Source organism: Cavia porcellus, unplaced genomic scaffold (genome assembly GCF_034190915.1).
Source record: "Cavia porcellus strain 051 isolate PalLab524CR breed Dunkin Hartley unplaced genomic scaffold, mCavPor4.1 scaffold_25, whole genome shotgun sequence".
Classification (NCBI taxonomy): domain Eukaryota; kingdom Metazoa; phylum Chordata; class Mammalia; order Rodentia; family Caviidae; genus Cavia; species Cavia porcellus.
The window spans coordinates 37,223,176-37,239,566 of NW_026947508.1; the positions used below are offsets into that span (position 1 = coordinate 37,223,176).

The following is a 16,391-nucleotide window of genomic DNA, read 5'->3' on the forward strand; positions in this document are numbered from 1 at the left end:
AGACCAGCAAAATGGATCAAGAAATAACATTCAACCATATGCTGTATACAGGAAACCCATCAAACCCAAAAGAAAACTCTTAGATTGAAAGTCAAAGGATTGAAAACAATATTCTGTGCAACAGGATTCACCAAAAAAACAGGTTTAAATATTCTGTGTGCAGACAGTGTGAACTTCAAACCAAGAATGATCCAGAGTGATAAAAAGGCCACTACATACTAGTGTTATAACTCGGGCCCCGGTATAAAATTCAAGGAAACAAGAGTCCAAAAATTTAAGTAGCAAAGGCTTTATTGAGCCAGTCCTGGTGGCACAGTCTCTCTTAGATCGACCCAAAGACTGTGCGCCCAAGACTGGGGAAAGGGGTTTTTAAAAGTAAGGGAAAGTGGGGGGAAACCTGCAAGGTCATTAAACCTGTTGACCTGCATCTGGAAACTGTATTGCTGTCCACTTAGCTCTGACAATCTCGGGAGTTCCTGGTGTTCCTCAAATTACTCCCATCCTGTAGACTGACATTCTATCTCAGAGTGGCACATCTGCAGCAATATTGGAGAAGAAAGTGGAGAGTTAATTATCCCAGGACAGCTTGTCTTCGCTAGTGAGTGTGAAGGGGTCACGAGTTATGAGACGCTGGAACTTAAGTTTTACAAAGATCTGATATATAACTCATTTGATACATACAGAACAAAAGGAAAGCACTGATCGGTGTTTGGGCCATAGTATTACCCAGTAATTTCTTTTAAGTAAGCAGTTCTTAAAATTGTGGCAGGCTCATTTTATGACAGATCATCACCGGGTCGGGGAGAGGTCACCAGAAACCCAAATTCTTTATGGCCCAGATAGGTGGGGGGGGGGAGGCAATAAGGCACGCTACAGAACAGGAAAATGGCGGGTATCTATCTTGTGGGAAAAGTAACTAAGGTTAGGTAAAAAGGTTAAACTCATACGCAAATCTCCCTGCATATAAACAAGTTACTTCAAACAATGTGTAAATTAGTGGGCCTTCTAGTCTTCTTTAGCTCTTTAGCGAAGAATAGAGGTGCCTAACAGTGATTAACAACCCTTGTTAGCTTGTTTTAGCACCACTCTTCTTGTTTGTAGAGGGCCACTCTGGTTAACATCTCAATTAAGTGAAATTCTTGCAATTCTTTACAGAGGAGAGTATTGCTCAACATATCAATTGGGTCACTTAACATATCAGTTAGGGAAAAAGGATAAAAAGTAAGCCATGATACAGGTTTGCTATAATACACAAAATGATGAAGCTACTTTCTTAGAGTACAACAACTAGTTAGGGAAAACTTCAAGAGGAAGAGATAATAATCTTAAATATCTATGCACCAAATTTGGAAGCACACAGTACACAAAGGAAATATTAACAAAAATGAAATATTTGAATAAACAGTAACAAATATAACAGTAGACCTTAACACACTATTTACACAGGTCAACTGGACCTGTGTAAACAGGTCAACTGGACCTGAGAGACAGGTCAACTGGATAGAAAATCAGCAAAGAAATAACAGAACTGAATCATACTTGTGAACAAAAGGACTTAGTAGATGTAAACAGAGTGTTCCACCCAACATTAGAATATACATTCTTCTCAGCATCACATGAAACATTCTTTAATATAGACCATCTACTAGCCCACACAACATGCTCAAGTAAATACAAAAGAATTAAAATTATCCCATACATGTTTTCAGATGACAGGACCTTAAAACTAGAAATTAGTGACAAGAGAAACTACAAAAACCCCACAAACACATAGAAATTGTATAGTATAGTACTGAGCAATCAGTGGGTCACAGAGGAAATTAAAGAAGAGATTAAATCATATTTACAGGCAATCAAAAATACAAATACATCTTACTGGAACCTGTGGGATGCAATGTAAGAAGTCCTCAGAGGAAAATTTATTGCAATGAACTCTCATGTCTGGAAAACAGAATGATCACAAATAAACAACCTGATGATACACCTCAAATATCTAGAAAGAGAAGATCAAGTCAAGCCCAAAACCAAAAGAAGGAAGGAAATTATAAAGGTCAGAACAGAAAACAATACAGAAGAGACTAAGAGAACAACACAAAAATCAATGAATCAAAGAGTTGGTTTTTTGAAAGAATAAATAAAATTGACAGGCCTCTAATTGACCTTATTTTAAAAAGAAAAGAAAAACCTGAAATTCATGCAATAAGAATGAAAAGTGTGAAATCCCTACAGACCCTATGGAAAGGCAGAAGATCATCAATACCTATTTCAAAAACCTGTACTCTCATAGGCTTGATAACACAGAAGAAAAGGACAGATTCCTAGAAACATGAACTATCAAAGTGAGTGTGAAGATGCAAAACTCCTGAATAAACCAATTTCAATTAATGAAATTGAAAATGTAATTGAATCTTTACCTACAAAGAAAGTCCCAGGCCCAGATGGGTTTACTGTGGAATTCTACAAGAAATTCAAGAAGATTTAATGCTGACCCTCCTCAAACTCTTCAATGAAACTGAAAGGGAGATAAGTCACCTAACTCATTCCTGGAAGCAAACATTACTCTAATACCAAAACACAAGAAAGATCTAACTTAAAAAAGAGAAGAACTACAGGCCACCTCCATAAGGAGCATAGATGCAAAAATTCTCAGTAAAATTTTGGCAAACAGAATGCAACAAATCATCAAGAAGATTAGACACCACGATCATGTGGAATTCATGCCAGGAATGCAAGATTGGTTCAACATATGCAAGTCAATAAATGTAATCCACCATATCAATACAGCCAAAAATAAAAACCACATGATCATTTCTATAGATACAGAAAAAGCTCTTGATAGGGTCCAAAATGTATTTATTTATGATAAAAACCTTACAGAGAATTGTAATAGACGGTCTTCACCTCAATATGATACAAGCCATCTATGACAAACCAACAGCCAGCATCATATTAAAGGGAAAAAACTGAAAGCCTTTACTGTAAAATCAGGAACAAGACAGGAATGTCCATTATCACCACTCCTATTCAATATAATGCTAGAATTACTTGCCAGAGCAATTGGACAAGAGAGAAATAAAAGGATTACAGATAGGAAAAGAAGAAGTTAAATTATCATTATTTGCAGATCACTTGATATTCTACATAGAAGACCCCCAAAGCTCCTATAAAAGATTACTAGGAATAATAAATAAATTCAGTAATGTAGCTGGATACTTAGTCAGTACTCAAAAATCAATAGCATTCCTATACAACTAACAGCAAAGCCACTGAGAGAGAAATAAGAGAATCCACATCATTTACAATAGCATCCAAGAAAATGAAACACTTAGAATTAAACTAACAAAAGAAACAAATGATCTCTTCAGGTAAAATTACAATACTCTGAAAAAGAAATCAAAGAGAACCTCACAAAATAGAAAGACATCCCTTGTTCATGGATAGGAAGAACAAACATTGTGATAGTTGCTGTTCTCCCAAAATTGTTATATGTCCTGACCTGCGGGTAAGTCAATGGAGATCCTAGAGGGGGAGTGGGGATTGCAAGAGACAAGAGACACAAAGAATGGAGAAAAGACAGTGCTCTGATCAAGTCTCATTTATTCAAAGAAAGAGTAATGAATATATAGGTTATTGGGGAAAGGGATAGGTTCTGACACATCAGCAGGTAACTTAGCAACAGCGGGAAGTTCTAGCAAGACTTGAGGCTATAGGGTATTTCGAATCTCCTGCGAGTGGGTCCATAAGGCAGGCTAATTTGCATAATCACTGTACGGGCTGAACCATAGGAACATGTGACAGGGTAGGTGAGGTGAGATGGAAACTTAACTACCAAATAGAAACTTAACATTAAAATGCTTGTTGTCTTATTAACATAAAATGACGGCCAATTGCAGGGTTTCCCACAGTTATACAGACTTATTGCAATCCAAATTAAAATGCCACTAGCTACCTCACAGATCTAGAGAAATCAATGCTGAAATTCATCTGGAACCAGAAGAGAACTAGAGAAGCAAACACAATTTTTGTGTGTGTGTGTGGTACCAGGGATTGAACTCATGAACTCTTGCTTGCCAGGGATGCATTTATGCTGCTGAGCTAAATCCCTGGCCTCTCAAAGGCAATTCTAATCAACAAAGGAAAAGCAGAAACATCACAATCCCTGACTTGAAGTTATGCTACAAAACTACTGTTATAAAATCAGCATGGTACTGGATTAAAAACAGACCTGAAGACCAATAGAATAGATAAGAAGATACAACCACAACCACAAACGCACTCAGCCAACTTATCTTGCATAAAGTGGCCAAACACATTCACTGGAAGAAAGATAGTCTCTTCAATAAATGGTGCTGGAAAAACTGGCTCTTCATACGCTGAAAACTAAACCTAGACTCATGCCTATCACCATGTATTAAACTAAAGACTAAATGGATCGAAGATCTAAATATTAAAACAGAAACCCTAAATTTGTTGCAAGACAAAGTAGGTAGAAATCTTAAAGACGTAGGGGTAGGTAGAGAATTAATGAACAAAGATCAAACTGCATGGGAAATACACAGAATCAACAACTGGGTTCATATCCTATTAAAAAGTTTTTGCATGTCAAAAGAAATCTCCTGCATAGTGAAAAGAAAATTCAAAAATTGGGAAAAAATCTTAGTGAATGATCCCTCAGGCAAAGAATCTATGTCCAGAACATATAAAGAATTAAAATACTTCAGATCCCCAAAATTCAAAGAGCCATCCCACATATGGGCATCTGAGATGAATGCAAAGTTCTCAGATGAAGAAATACAAATCTTAAATAAACACATTAAAAATTTTCAGCATTACTGGTCATTAGAGAAATGCAAATTAAAACAGCACTGACGTTACCTCTCACTCCAGAAAAAAATGACCAGCATAAAAATACTACAAACAGCAAATGCTAGAGAGGCTGTGGGGAAAAAGGAACTCTCCTGCACTGTTGGAGGGAGTGTAGACTGGTGCAACCACTGTGGAGGTCAGTCTGGACATTCCTCAAAAATCTGGAATTGGAAATTCCATTTGACCTAGCTATTCCACTTCTCGCCATATTCCCAGAACTGAAAATATCATACCACAGTGATATATGTGCACCTATGTTTATAGCAGCACAATTTGTAATAGCCACATCTTGGAAACAGCCTAAATGCCCATCAACTGAGGAATGGATGGATAAAAAAGTTGTGGTATTATACAATGGAGTACTACTCTGCTACAAAGAATGTTCACATGGAGAAAATGGATGCAACTTTAGCCCATTTATTTCACTCATAAGTGAAATAAATCAAATTTGCATGTATAAATAACATTTAGTTTCCAAAGTGTAAGAAATGATAAGAGCACATAAGATACAAAAATAATAAGCACAGTTAAAGGACAAGAATCTGCTTAAAAGGGAAAAATAGTATCTCAGGAAAAAATGAAAAATAAAGGAAAGGAAAGGAAAAAACACCTAAAATTTTATAAACACACTGAGGATAGCTAAGACAATTGTGCTACAAATTCTATAAGTTCTTGAAACAAAATAGTTAGCATTCCTAGGATTGGAATAATTTTGCATGTTATTGTATGGTGATCTGAGGAACTCATAAAGATTGTTATGTAAAATAATAACCCTAGCCACACTCATACCACCTTTATTTGAAGGCCTATACCGTCAGTGTTCTGGGCTCATTGCTATTGTTGTTTATATTTCTTTTTCGTTCAGTGTTTTTCTAGGAATTTGTTTTGTTTTGTCTTCTTTTGTTTTGTTTTCCCTCCAATACAGAAAAAATAGATATACATGTAGAGACTCATGCATGCATAGAACTTCGAAACAGTTTATAAGAATGTATTATATAATGCACAATGAATGGAACAGCTACTTTGAAGAAAAAGAGACACTAAGGTACCCAGTGCTGATCCTGTAGCATCATGATGTGAAATCCAGCAATATTATTATTCTTTGTTCAGATCAATTTTAGTCTATTTTGTTTTCTTTAATTTCAACATACATAAAGGTATGGACAGCTATTTAGAAGAGAATGAGAGACACTATGGCAGGCATTGTGGACTTCCCTATTGTTTGCTCTTGAAGACCTAAAATGCATTCGTCATCCTACTCTGATTAATTTTATACTATTTTTTCTTTTATGAATTCGTTGTATGTGAAGGTATGGAAAACTATTTGGAAGAAAACAAGAGACAATATAATAAACAGTGGAGACTTTGGTTGTCTTGCTTTGAAATCTGTGTCTCATACATGGTTTTCTTATGATGTTTTGTTATGTTAAATTTTACCATGATTAAAACAAAACTTAAAAATAAACAGTCAAACTGTACACAGATTTGGATCTCTTCAATTTCCAGTGGCAGGAACATTAAAAACGACTAAATCTGCCCAAGTTGTTTTGCAGCAGGCTTTTGTATCCACTCTACACCTCTGTGAGATATTAGAACTTTGCTCTGTGCCTGTTCTAGTGACCTGCAGCTTACTGTCCTTTATGTTAGCTGCTACTGGTAACTCATGTTAGACACAAAAAAATAGACCCTTAGTAATTTACAAATGAGATGGAGGAGAAATAGGAATTAAGATATGTCCTGAATATGGACCCATTCTCCACGATGAATGCAATCATTATGTACTGCAAGCATGCACTAATAAAAAAGTATGAAATTTTAAAAAGAACTACACCAAGGTCCAGAAAATCCAAGCAAGCCATCATACCAACTTTTCAAAGTGCTTACAGAGATATAAGCACTCAGAAGACAGAGACATCTAAGCCAGATGGCACATAACTGTAATCCCAGGTTTCTGGAAGGCTGAGGCAGGAGGATGTCAAGTGCAAGCCTAAACTGACTAACTTAGTGACTTAAGGAGATGCTGCATCAAAATACAAAAAATAAGGATAAAAGAGGCCGAGGATATAGCTTAGCATGAAGGCTATGATTTTAACCTCAGGCAAACAGGGAAAGAAAATACAAAGAAGGTAGGAGAGAAGGGAAAGTAGACGTACTGGAGTATTTATTTATAAAGAGAGTAGACAGGAGCTCTGAGAGGATGTGCCAGATTTCTTGGACTGTCATTAAAAAACAAATACCATGGACTTCAGTCTTTCAACACAAGGATTCATCTCCCTGGCTTGGAAGAAGGAATCTGAAATTGAACTCCCGCAGCAGATCGGACCCTGCACCACTCCCAGGATCATCCTGGCCTAAGCTGCTCACTCATTCACACTGCACAGAGACAGGAAGAAGCCTGGGGTCACCCTGATGTCCTCACATGGGCTCCTTTTAACACTGAGGCTACACAGTGCCTAGGAAAATAAAACACACTGATGACAAGGACTTTATGGCCACTTAGAAAATGAATAGTGTTTCCCTGTACCATTTCTGTCATTTTTCTGCAAAATCATCATCAGAGGACATAGGTCCTTGTTCCCACTGGAATCCTCACCCTGTAGACCCACACCTCTGAAGAAGTCCATAATGCAGGCCAAACCTGCCATTCTCACTGTGTTCTGAGCATATCTGGGCATCATGGGGCATCCAGAGCCAACCTGGAAATAAAACCAGCTATAAAATTATACCTCCTCCATCCTGAGCAGGGATTTTTATATTAAGAAACATTTTTATTAATCTGATGTGAATATATACACATCTGACATTTATATAAGGATATATAATTTTATAAGTAAATATATATTAGAGTTTATACTTCAATGAATATAATTTGATAAATATTAATGGAGATAAAGGTGACAGAATATTCACAAATTTTTAAAATATACATTCATGATAGAAGGCATATTTTTAAAAAAATTTCCATTTAATATTCATAAAGTTGTAACCTATTCTTCAGAAAGAAACATAATTTCTTTCAACATGAGTGCTTTTCTTGAGTTTAGCCACCAAATTCAGGAATAACTATTTCTAACATGATTTTAGTCCTCACAGAGTTTGTAAGGGAACAGCAGTGGCCAGAGTCTTTACAGCCTCCGACCATGTTGTTGTGGTGGAAATCTCTGAAAATCACTGTAAGGTGCATTTTCCTTCAGAGCTAGGGCAGACGCTGAGCGGGGTAAGCTTTCCCTCCTGGACCCTGATTTGAACACACATGCATGTGTCCTAGGGCCGGGTGCTGCGCTGGGGTATTTGGGCTCCTGTGGGAGGTGCAGAATTACATGCTATGGACCTCATGCCCACAGCTGCACAAAGCAAGGACTGTATCTCTACCAATTCCATCCAAACACAGAAAATATTTTCCATCATTCTGTTCAAAAGACAGGGCTAGTGCTATGCCCTTCACCACTGCACCCACCAGGGAATTTGCATCTTGCTCCTCATAGAGGAACTGCCCATGCAAGTCTGAGATAAGAGCTCCCTTGTCACCTCACTCTGGGTAATCAGGACTTCTCACTCCAACTTCTCAAAATGAGGCACCATGTTCAGCTCCTGGGTCTGCTCATGCTCTGCCTGCCTGGTAAGGACATGGGGAGCCTAGGGGGAGATGGGGTGACAGGTGGGCCCTGGATGCCCCATGCTGCCCAGGTGTTCTCAGAACACAGTGACAATGGCAAGTTTGGCCTGCATCATGGACTTCTTCATCATGCATCATGGAGGCGTGGGTCTGCAGGACGAGGATGCCAGTGGGAACAAGGACCTATATCCTCTGATGATGATTTTGCAGAAAAATGACAGAAATTTTGCAGGGAAACACTGTGGGTTTCCTTGTGGCTGCTAGTTTAGGGGCCTGTTCTTCAAACTGAATATTTTGTGTGCACATCAAAATGGCAAAGATCATTTAGACGGATGTATATGAAAAAGTGTAAACAATTGAAATGGCTCAAGATGTTTGCATGTGGCCTTGACTACATCATTTTAGAATCCACAGGAGAGGTGATGACCCAGACTCCACTCTTTCTGTCCATCTCACTTGGAGAGTCAGCCTCCATCTCCTGTACATCCAGTCAGTCTCCTGGCTAGTGATGGAAAAACCTATTTGTATTGGCTTGTGCACAAGCCAGGTCAGGTTCCACAGGAAATGATTTATCAGGTTTCCAATCAAGACTCTTGAGTCTCTGACAGGTTCAGTGGCAGTTTGTCAGAGACAGATTTCACTCTCAAAATCAGCAGGGTGGAGGCTGAGGATGCTGGAGTTTATTATTGTTGGCAAGGTATGTATACTCCTCCCACAATGCTACAGCCCCAAACACAAACCTCCCTGCCTGGGGAGGCCCAGCTGCCCCCCTGTCCTGCTGTCTGGTGAGCAGCACAGCACAGACTTCTCTGTGTGAGAGGAAGGGGCTGAAGAATCAGAACAACAAGTTGCAACTGAGGCCTCTGCCCTGGAGGAAGATTGAGGAAGACAACAGTGTAACAAGAATATGTTCTTTGCTGAGGGATCTGACACAGAGGGAGAAGGATGCAACTGAGCACTACAGTTTCTTTAGGCCTTTAAAATTCTGTTCCTTTGTGAAAATTAATAAAACCAAAAGAAACACATAAACATGAATTTAGCCAAAAATTATTAATAAAATGGAAATGGCTTAAAAGGTTAGTACTTTATCTTTCACTGCCCTTTCTCTCTCTCTCTCTCTCTCTCTCTCTCTCTCTCTCTCTCTCTCTCTCTCTTTTGGTCTTTTTTGTTTTTATTGGTACCAGGGATCGAACTCATGACTGACTGCTTGCAAGCAGGCACTTATGCCACTGAGCTAAATCCCCAGTCCCCTTTCACTGCCCTCTTATCATGTTACCCAGGAGGGAATTAACAGCCATACATTGTCTTCTCAGGATGCCCGTCACTCCTGGAGATCTGCTCCCAGCTCACAAGGCCAGAGGGGACAGATCACATCTGGGCTACCAAGTGTGGTTCCATTGGCCCTACATGGATCCTGATGCCGGGCTCTCAGTTGTTACAGACTCCAAGATTAATAAAGTTTTCAGCTCAAAAATAAAATTTGGGTGACGCCACATCTTTCTGATCAATGCAGCAAGGGAAAGGTGGACATCCAAAGTGGGGCTCTGCATCATTGTGCACTGGATCTAACCAGAGAAGTTGGAGGGTGTTCATTTGGTGATATGCAGGCATATAGCAACCATGGGATAGGAGCAAATGAGTCCTGTGAGAAAATTTCTCACAGCATTTCATAACAATGGGAAACGGAATTTATAAATGTTTGTTCCTTTGTTGTGCATTATTACTCACCAAGACACAGAAGAGTTTAGTCACTACAAGATTCTTTCTTTCTAAGATTTTTACAAGCTAACAGGAAGTTGCATCCTACTACTTCTAGGATTAAACAGCCATCAATACAACCTATCCTTGTGACACTTGATAAATCTCTAGGCCCCAGTATCTTCCTTATTGTTAAAATCCCTCAAGATATCTGCTTCCCCAAAATTAAAAGTAGACTGAGAGAAAGCGACAAGTTTGTTTTTAAATTATTTTTAAAGAGAATAAAACAGAACAAAACCAATAAAAATAAACCAGTGTAAGTGATACAACATTTTAATACATTACAAAATCAGCAATAATTAACAGAATGCCTTTTGTTGTCTTCAAAATAGCTGAAGAGATCTTTGGACATAGTAAAAATCAAACAGAACAGAGTAAAATACAAACAATAAAAACAAAACAAAAAATGCAATAAAGAAATTCAAAACAAGCCAATAGTAAATCCAAAATTGCTACCATAATACATACTGCTGTCTTTGAAACAGCTGCTCTTGCCATCCGACTTAACATAATCAAAAAAAAAAAAAAAGAGAGAGAATAAAACCTAACCCAACAAAAGAATGGAAATAATATATGACTTTCAAAACTAGACCATAGAGAATCAACAATGGATGGAACCCTCAGAAGGAGATCCTCTCTAGCTGTCACCTTGTGTACAGCTATCCCCTGAACCTACGATCAGACCACTGGCCCTATATCTGCAATATCAGTGAAACATCAAAGCACCACAGGCATCCAATTGCATTTCACATTGATAGCTATCATGACAGCCTGTGTTTCTGGGTTGGGGAAATTGTGGGGGGTGCACTGATACTTCTTGTTTGTCATCCTGCAAGCTGGAAGGGGCTGAGGACTGACTGTCCACAGACCAGTGGCAGCCTGCAAGGCACTGGTTCTCAGATGGTGCTTGTTTCCTGGTGTGGCCTTTCAAAAATGAAGAGTTTGATAATGGGACAATAATATCTGTTCTAAAAGTTGGCCTTTGGGCCCTACTTTCAAAGTAATATTAAAAAGTCCCATTCACCTCCTCTGATACTTTTATCCATGTCTGAATGTGCTCACATGTCAGAGCTTTGACCCATCAGTAGATGTATTGAAAGGCGGACAGATTCTGGTCATATTTTAAAATTAGAGCAAATAAGCTTTACAGACATATTGAATGTGAGATGAGAGAGAAAAGTAAAAGGAGGATAAGTGTCATGTACTTGAATGAGTCACAAGAGAGTTTGTGTTGATGTCTATGGGAGACTGCCAAGCTGTGCTCTCCAGAGAAACAAGCCCCTTTGCCTGTCCTTCAACTCTATTCATTGAGATATGCTGAGCTGGTTATATGGAGCTGGTGGTTTCCTTATCCAGCTAGAAGAATGAGATCAAGCCCAGGTAATCATTACCCACAGTGTTGACACCTGGAATGGGGGCTCCAGGAGTGGCCTCTGCAATTCCAGGGCTAACACATAAGACAGTATCTCAGCAGAAGCATTGGGACTAAGGAAGAATCACACCATCCAAGAAGGAAAGGTTCCAGATTTGCAAGCATCAAATATCCTGTCTAATTGGAGAGCCTCTGTGGCTGGTACAGCCAATGCCTGCAAAGTGTCTCTTTCTAAACGCTCAGCCATGACCCCGACCCACATCTCTGATTGATACTGATAAAAGCCATGAACTTTTGGAATTCATGGCCTCTAGTTCCATGAATAACATTGGTTCCCAGAGCTCCTGAACTGTAGGATTTTCTCTCTTTGTCATTATCTTGCACCAGTGTGCTGTATTGCCAGGTGGAACTGCCTGATAAACTCCACAGGAGATTAATAAATGTACATGGAGTGGCAATAGGCATGAGGAGTGGAACTTCAGAATTTCAAGATGCCATCAGTCTTCCAATCTTCAGTGTTCTAGGGACAGATGAATTGTGAGATTCTGGAGGTCAGGGATTCAGTCTTAGCTGCAGTCTCATCAGGCAATGAATATTCACAGAAGAAGGCAGCCTGGGTCCTGCAATGTAACCCAAAATGCAGAAGTCAAAACAGGAGTTAAAACCTGCACTGGAAACTATAGATGAGGGCTAACAATGTAAGTATTAAATGAAAGCAGGGAAGATTCCTTTTCAGCTCCCAAAGAGTGATATAAGCCTTAAATGTAAAGGCAAACTGCATTTCTTTGAGTTTTCTCTTTCTACCTAGTTCACTAAGAGGATGTCAGTTATGCTTATATCTTTTCTCTAAATTAAGGAGAACTTAAATAAATGTCTGAATTATGATATTAGTTATTGAGATCTTTCTATTTGAAGGCTCCTGTAACATGCTCACTTATAAATACGTTTGCTGGACACATACTTTCTGGTGGGTTCTGCTTCCATTTTCACTATTCAGTTGGTATGTTTTCTATTTTTTGGTTTTTTTGTTTGTTTTTCTTGCCTTCCCTTGATGTTTTTTCAATGATCAACTACTTCTTTCTTTAAAAGTGCATCATTGAGGTCTATTCCAGCTGCAGTCCTGAGGAGTCAGGGAAGGGGAATTGCCCAACAACTAGAAAGGCGGCTTTTGGCGGGGTTCCCCATCCAAGTTCAAGAACAGGACCAGGACTCTGGAGTTCTGGGCCTGCCAGTCTCAACAATTCCAGAGGCTGGGCAGCCTGGGGTGAGTGTGCCCACACCATCCCCTGAGCCCAGCTAGTTTGGGATCCTAGCTTGGCCCCGGACAGGGAACTTTACTGCTTCCTGTTGCACTGGACCAGCTCAGTGCATCTTGAGCTGACCTGCCCCGCCCCCAGTGACCCTTTCTCAATCTGGGGACCTGGGTGGCCAAAGGCCCAGGAGCTGAGGGGATAGAAGAGGATTTCCAACAGGCCCGGGGGAAGCCTTGCAATAACACTTGAAACACAGAAATATAGGAAAATGACAAAACAAAAGACCAAAATACAATCTGAAAAATCCAGCCCATCCCAAGAAACCCTAGGAGCAATGTACACAGAAGAAAATATATGCCATACACCTGAAATAGCTGAAATAATAGCAACTTAAGTAAAGAAGCAACTCCGGGAAGCTTTAAAGGAATTTAAAGTAGAAATAATCTCCTGAGTAAAAGAAAAAATGACCAGATGCAGATGTCTTTGTAAAACCTCAGAGTCAAAACTGTGAAGAACCTGATGCCTCCCATGTACTATTATTTCCTCATAATAAATTATGCAAGGTCACCTGCTCAGTTCATAGAGCTTGATTTCCAGTGCTCTTCCCCTCATTGAACCCATCATCTCACCTACAGACCAGTGACAGCGTGGCTTTACTCTCTCACAGCTTTGATGGGACTCTCAAACTGACCCCTTTCCACGTGACCACCTCAGATACCCTCCAGGGCCATGTCAGTCACTGGCTCAAATTACTCTGAGATGGTAAAAACCTTGATTCAATGGTGACATTCTGACGTTTAGAATATTGCTTTAAACTATGGGCTATAGCTGTGTAATATCTATTAAAAGGAACAGTAGATATGAGAAGGATATTTTATGATCATTCTGAACAGTAGTACAATTTTTCATTGTATGTTAAAATCAAGAGAAATCTTTCTTCAAGAAAGGTTTTGATAAATCCAGAATGTGTGTGTTTGTGGGCAACTGTGTGTATACATTTCTACAAGGAAACAGGCATCCTTAGAAATTTACAAATTTCAAAACCTATTCACAAGCAAATTCACATCCACTATGTAGGGCATATATTTTTTTCCTTTTCCCTTTTGCGTTCCATGGAGAAGCAAATTTACAACTTGAAGATAAATATTTTACTCTGTATCATACTTCTTTTAACTTTGGTGCTTTTATATCATTTAATTTCTAGATCATATAAGATATTTTTCTAATACTTATAAATATAAGATGATGAGAGTTTACCTGCTCCTATCAGATCTTACATTTAAAAAAAATATTAAGATGAGTTCTCATGAAGTGAGAATTTCTTTGTTCCCAAGGCTAAGAAGCACGAGCCTTCCCCTCCCAGAAACTGATCTGCACACGCCCCCATATCCTGGGGACTTCAGTCCTGTCTGGGATGGGCACAGCCCTGAATATTCTGTACCTGATGGAGACTCGGACACAGCATGGACTGTAGCTCTATTGTTTTCCTCCCAATGCAGAGATATTTTATACCACTGGGCTCACATGAGAAGCCTCCCACCATGCTGTTTTCTCTTTCTACACCACTGCACCCACCATGGAATTTGCATTTTGTCCCCAGGGAGGACCTTCCCAAGAAAGTTTCAGATATAAGCTGGCTCTAGCTTTCCCTTAACTGATCAGGACTCTTCAGTTCAGTTTCATGAAATGAGGCTTGCTTTTCAGCTCCTGGGGCTGCTACTGTTCTGGATCACTGGTAAGGACACAGGGATATCAGGAGGGGCATGAGGTAAGAGGGAGAGCCTCGGGGTCCCACTGCCACTCAAATGATTTCTGTCCACACCTGAGATGTGCAGCCCTCACTTGAACCATGGGTGTGTGAGGTTAGATCAGAGTGAAGAAAATTCTTAAAGGACTCAGGACCTGACCTATCAGGAAGACTTCCAAAAAAGAAAGAGTGGGTTGCTCATACCAATTCTAGAGGGATTCTTGTGATTCTTGTGATTAGAAAAATATATATATATATATATTATATATATAAAGTATATATTTATATATATAATATATATATATAAAGTATATGACAATACTTTAGCTTGATAATGGCAGGAAAGAGAAAACCATGATAGTTGATTCATGATTTTGCATTTCTCTTTCACCATTTTAGGATCCACAGGAGATGTGATGACACAGACCCCACAATCTCTCTCCATCTCTCCGGGAGAGCAGCCTCCATCTCCTGCAGGTCCAGTGAGAGCCTCTTGCATAGTGATGGAAACACCTATTTGAGCTAGATGTTGCACAAGCCAGGCCAGGCTCCTCAGGGCATGATTTATAAAGTTTCCAGCTGGTTTCCTGGCATCTCAGACAGGTTCAGTGGCAGTGCCTCAGGGACAGATTTCACACTCAAAATCAGCAAAGTGGAGGCTGAGGACACTGGAGTTTATTATTGTTTACAAGATACAAAACATCCTACCACAGTGACACAGCCCTAAACAAAAACCTCCCAGCCAAGAGATGCCCAGCTGCCCTCCTGCACTGCTCTCTGGGGAGCAGCACAGCACAGACTGCACTGTGTGAGAGAGAGAGGTTGAAGAACAAGTTGCAGCTGAGGCCTCTGTCCAGTAGTAAGAGTGAAGGAAACAACAGAGCAGCTGGGATGTGTGCTCTGCTGAGTGTCTGGCACAGAGGTAGAAGGATGGAGAAGACTCCCTTGGGGATATCGTGAGTATTCATTGTCCTCTCAGCCTGCCTGTCACTCCTGCAGAGCCATCCCCCTGTCCTGAGACTCAGTGGATCATCTGGAAGTGATGCATCATGCAGATCTCTTGGTCTTACTGCCTCCATGAAGATTAAAGCTCCTGGACAAAACAAACTTCAGTCCTGTCACATCTCTCATCAATGTAGCACAGCATATGTGAGCAGCCAAATTGTGATTCTGCCTCATTATATACTGCGGATGACCTGAGAGAAGCTGAAGGATCTTCATTTGGTGATACCCGGAAATAAAGCTATCATGCGATGATGGCAAACAACTTGTCAGAAAATGCTTCATAACACTTAGCAGCAAGTACACAAGGGTTTTTTTGGGCCATTTTTGCTTCCATTCTTCAGTACCACTCACAAAGACATATGCAGCTTATTCTCCACAAAGATCTTTCTTTCCATACGTTTTACAAGCAAACAAGACATGCAGACTAATTTCTGTCAAAATTAAGGCATTCATCTCACAACACCCCCCATCTTCCTAAGTATCATTAGCCTCCATTTCTTTCTTTTCGAGAAAATTCTACAGGGCCACTTCTTTTCAGAGAGAAAGAGGGAGAGGGAGGAAGGGGGAAAGAGAAACAGAGACAGAGACACACAGAGAGACGCACCAAGAAAAGGAAAAAAAAAGGAGATCCTATAGAGCCAAGACAAAGTTTTAAAAATGATTCTCTTTCTCAAATGTAAAATTAAACTGCTGAATGAACATCAAAATAATTTCTAGGACAAGATATTATAAATGGCCAAAACATTGTATCTTTTAGGCGGTCACAGCTCTTTT

The 16,391-nt window shown here is 39.6% G+C and overlaps 1 long non-coding RNA gene across 1 annotated transcript in view; it reads right to left on the reverse strand.

Annotated features, from left to right (window-relative positions):
- Positions 1–10,497: 10,497 nt before the first annotated feature.
- The window catches only part of LOC134473050 (uncharacterized), a 39,136-nt gene continuing 33,242 nt past the window's right edge, over positions 10,498–16,391 (reverse strand). Inside the window, exon 2 of the long non-coding RNA XR_010043138.1 lies at positions 10,498–12,232. This is a non-coding gene — a long non-coding RNA (uncharacterized LOC134473050). The remainder of the gene's footprint in view (positions 12,233–16,391) is intronic.